The sequence below is a fragment of the Polypterus senegalus genome, chromosome 11, assembly GCF_016835505.1.
Source record: "Polypterus senegalus isolate Bchr_013 chromosome 11, ASM1683550v1, whole genome shotgun sequence".
NCBI classification, from domain to species: domain Eukaryota; kingdom Metazoa; phylum Chordata; class Cladistia; order Polypteriformes; family Polypteridae; genus Polypterus; species Polypterus senegalus.
Window position 1 is genome coordinate 163,530,980 of NC_053164.1, and position 5,000 is coordinate 163,535,979.

The 5,000-nt window shown below is 40.8% G+C and overlaps 1 protein-coding gene across 1 annotated transcript in view; it reads right to left on the minus strand.

Moving 5' to 3' along the window:
• Positions 1–5,000, minus strand: part of abcf1 (ATP-binding cassette, sub-family F (GCN20), member 1) — a 220,415-nt gene that overhangs the window by 154,201 nt on the left and 61,214 nt on the right. The window lies entirely within an intron of this gene.

Sequence of the window (5,000 nt, forward strand, 5' to 3'; positions counted from 1 at the left end):
CAACATATTGCACATCAGCAGAGTCTTTGCCCGGATTCAAAGGCACCAGCACTAAATTCTATTGCATCCATTTAGTTAGTGTGATTATTTATTATACTTGATGAAAAATCATATGAGAGACTGAATGTAAACAACAAAATCTGCAATTATGTAAACTTGGTCTGAAACCTTACAATCGGTGCACTAAAGCTGCCCATCTGGAGCAATCACCTGGTTCTAACAACAATGACTCGTTTGTTGGACGCTTCTATTTTATTTGTTACTGTTTTAAAAAGAACACATACAGATGATCACAATAGCAGCTTGAACTGTTTGAAGTGTCTGTTTCCCTTTCACAACCATATATTCTCATAAGCCTGGGTGCAGCCGATCAGCACATCTGCTATGAGGCACCTGAGGCTGACGTAAGTGGAATAAGCAGCACCAGGGGCCTCATGCATAACGGCGTGCGTAGAATTCACACTATAACAGGACGTAAGGACAAAAGCCAAAATGTGCTTACGCACAAAAAAATCCAGATGCATAAATCTGAGCGTTTGCCAACTTCCATGTTCTTCCGCTACATAAATACCGGTCAGAGTGAAAATTAACGCACGTGCACGCGCCTGATGCCCCATACCAAAATTATGCCTCTTTGAATGTGCAAATCAATATACAGTAGGGCAAAAAAGAATTTAGTCAGCCACCAATTGTGCAAGTTCTCCCACTTAAAAAGATGAGAGAGGCCTGTAATTTTCATCATAGGTATACCTCAACTATGAGAGACAAAATGAGAAAAAAAAAAAAATCCAGAAAATGTTGTCTGATTTTTGAAGAATTTATTTGCAAATTATGGTGGAAAAAAGTATTTGGTCAATAACAAAAGTTCATCTCAATACTTTGTTATATACCCATTGTTGGCAATTACAGAGGCCAAATGTTTTCTGTAAGTCTTCACAAGGTTTTCACACACTGTTGCTGGTATTTTGGCTCATTCCTCCATGCAGATCTCCTCTAGAGCAGTGATGTTTTGGGGCTGTCGCTGGGCAACACGGACTTTCAACTCCCTCCAAAGATTTTCTATGGGGTTGAGATCTGGAGACTGGCTAGGCCACTCCAGGACCTTGAAATGCTTCTTACGAAGCCACTCCGTTACCCGGGCGGTGTGTTTGGGATCATTGTCATGCTGAAAGACCCAGCCAAGTTTCATCTTCAATGCCTTTGCTGATGGAAGGAAGTTTTTCACTCAAAATCTGACGATACATGGCCCCATTCATTCTTTCCTTCACATGGATCAGTTCTCCTGGTCCTTTTGCAGAAACACAGTCCCAAAGCATGTTGTTTCCACACCCATGCTTTTCAGTATGTATGGTGTTCTTTGGATGCAACTCAGCATTCTTTCTCCTCCAAACACGATGAGTAGAGTTTTTACCAAAAAGTTCTATTTTGGTTTCATCTGACCATATGACATTCTACCAGTCCTCTTCTGGATCATCCAAATACTCTCTAGCAAACTTCAGACGGGCCTGCACATGTACTGGCTTAAACAGGGGGACACATCTGGCATTGCAGGATTTGAGTCCCTGGCAGCGACGTAGTGTGCTACTGATGGTAGCCTTTGTTACTTTGGTCCCAGCTCTCTGCAGGTCATTCACTAGGTCCCCCCGTGTGGTTCTGGGATTTTTGCTCACCGTTCTCGTGATCATTTTGACCCCACGGGGTGAGATCTTGCATGGAGTCCCAGATCAAGTGAGATTATCAGTGGTCTTGAATGCCTTCCATTTTCTAATAATTGCTCCCACAGTTGATTTCTTCACACCAAGCTGCTTACCTATTGCAGATTCAGTCTTCCCAGCCTGGTGCAGGTCTACAATTTTGTTTCTGGTGTCCTTTGACAGCTCTTTGGTCTTGGCCATAGTGGATTTTGGAATGTGACTGTTTGAGGTTGTGGACAGGTGTCTTTTATATTGATAACAAGTTCAAACAGGTGCCATTAATACAGGTAACGAGTGGAGAACAGAGGAGCTTCTTACAGAAGAAGTTACAGGTCTGTGTGAGCCAGAAATCGTGCTTCTTTGTAGGTGACCAAATACTTATTTTCCACCATAATTTGCAAATAAATTCTTTAAAAATCAGACAATGTGATTTTCTGGATTTTTTTTTCTCATTTTGTCTCTCATAGTTGAAGTATACCTATGATGAAAATTACAGGCCTCTCTCATTTTTTTAAATGGGAGAACTTGCACAATTGGTGGCTGACTAATTACTTTTTTGCCCCACTGTAAATAGTCCTTAAGCTCAGTTTTCTGTGAAAAGGCAATGGCAAAAGCACGAGGGAAAATAGAATTTCAGCGAATACCAAGTGGAGGCAAGGAAAACCATACTATTTGTTGGTTTAAACAGTAGTATAAATAACAAAAGGAAGTTGATTGAGTGACACAGCGTGTCGGAGAAACTCGAAAGCTCAAGTTCACAAAGTCGCACAGTGCCCAAAATGAAAAAAAAGAAGTTGTGATATCAAAGTCGCTGTGAAAAGGCCAGTCATAGCCCACCATCTGAGTGTCATATGAAAGTTTATTAGGGTACAGAGAGAAAAAAAAAGGCACACAGTGGGGAAAAAAGCACGAAATGTCAACTTTAATCTTGAAATTTCCACTTTTATCACATAGTTTATTTTGTCATTAAAGTAGAACATAATAAACTTCATCTTAAAATTGTTTAATTTATTAGGTTCTCAAATCCCATTGTAACTAAAGTAGCACGTTAAATGCTTTGTTTTGTATTTGATCTTCTATGTGCTCTGAGAGTGTGAGTCACTACGTGCTTCCGGGCTTTCTCTTCCTCTGACAGGACACAGAATCCATTATAATCTTGATATTATAGCTCTCTGAATAATTAAAATACTGAGATGTATAGGTGATATCATTTTCATGATGATAGGAGTTAAAGCACGTTATTAAACATGTGATTGTTCATGTCTCACGCAAGAAGGTTGCTGCGCCATGCGTGACCTTCGATGAAATACTTTATTGTAGCAGTACTGTCTCTTTCAAACGTACTAACCTCCAATTCCTGTCCTTACTTTTCTTTCTCCAAATACCCAATCGCCACACAATCAGCTCTGTAACAGACGTTAAGCCATCTGTAAGCTTAGAACGTCGATTCTTCAAAACTTTTAAGGAACACTGAAATATCTTCGTAGTATGTGTTGTGATGGATGGCCGGCCGTTTATCCTGGCCAATACCCCCAAGCCGCCAGGTGGAGCCCTCCTTGCAGTATGAAGGTCCCCAGAAGACCAGCAGGACATCATGGACAATGTAGTTTTTATGCACAGTTCTGCTGGATGCAATAGGGGCCACTAGGGGACGCTGCAGGGAGGAATAGTGGATATTTTCCCTACGCCCCGGAAGCACACGTGGACAAGAGGAATGACATGCTTCGGGGGTGAAGAAAAGATCTTGTACCTGACCCGGAAGTGATTGAGAGTCACATGGACTGGGGATTGTAACACTTCCAGGTCAGGGAATATAAAAGGACTACGGGAGCTCCCAGACGGCGAGCTGAGCTGGGTGGAAGGGTGGCAACGCATCTGGGAGTGGAGGATTGTTTATTGTTATTGATTGTGATTGTTTATGAGTATTGCGGAGAAGAGGGTGCTTTGTGCACTGTGGAAGATTAATAAAGTCAATTTGAGGACTTTTACCTGGTGTTTGGAGTCGTGGACAGGGGTTCAAGGGAGCGAGAGCACCCCCTATCTACCACAGTGTTTAATTATTGTATCCATCGAGTGTTGCGCCAGCCCCAGCAAATATACAGCACGAGGCAGGAACAATCCGTGAATGGATGCTGCAGCACCATGTCCTCACGTTAATTATTAACAATATAGATTATTTAAACGAAGTTAAAGTTTTATCTGTATAACATAATAAACATATTTTGCTTCTTCATCTTAAAAATGATATCATATGTAAATACGTGCTTTATAAAGTGGCTCAGGTTGTGCAATATTATAACTGTATCGCAAGTTTACAGTGAGGTAATTGTACTTATAAGTACAAAGCATTCTACAAGGAGCACTAGATGTACTGATTGAGTGCATTTAGTGTCCTTGGGATGAAACTGTTTCTGAACTGCAAGGAAAGGCTCTGAAGTGTTTTGCCGTATAACAACAGTTCAATAGACAGCATGGCTGAGGCAGCGTGTCCTTGATGCTGTATACCTAAAATTCTCTTTCCGATCAGCTGTTGTACAGCTGTGATTCACACTCAGATACAGTGATATAAATACTCCGAGTGGTGCAGTGAGAGTAATATGGAAAAAGATGATCCGATGTGGCAACCCCTAATGGGAGCAGCTGAAAGAAGAAGAAAAAGGTGCAGTGAGTAACAAAGCTAAAGCAGCTATGGTATTTGGAATAGTTTCACCATTCTGTGGACCATTATATTATTACAGGCTAATTACAATCAGATGCATTAAACTAATAAACAATATGCGCTCAATTTCAGTGTATTTATAAAGTTGTGTCAGGGATGTGGGTCTAAAAAAGAAAGGATTACCACACAGGAACAGTAGCACTGCTTTGATGCTGGGTGCTGCCAGTCTGTAAACCAAGCACAGAGCTTGCATACGACAGGGTATGAGCTACCATGGAAATGTGTGTGGCTTTACCGCAAGTTTAGATTTTATACATCACAATTTGAATGTAGAAATGTTCTTATGCAACATTTTTGTGTGTATGCACCGTTTATACATGAGACCCCAGCTCTGCCCCAAGAATTACATCAATATTTGTGAATAAGGAGACAGCGCTACTGCTTTAAGTTCATGCTGCAGCCTTGAAAAGTGGAGAATCGTGTTTTAGAGGACCACTCAAGTTCAACGAAATGCCTTCTTGGAATTTTTCCATTTCTCTCATTATCTAGGTGATGTCATTTCTGTTTTGATTTTTGTTTCCATTTTCATCCTAATTTTTACTTTGCCTCTGATGTGAATTTTTAGCTTGCGTTTTCAATTTTTTTTG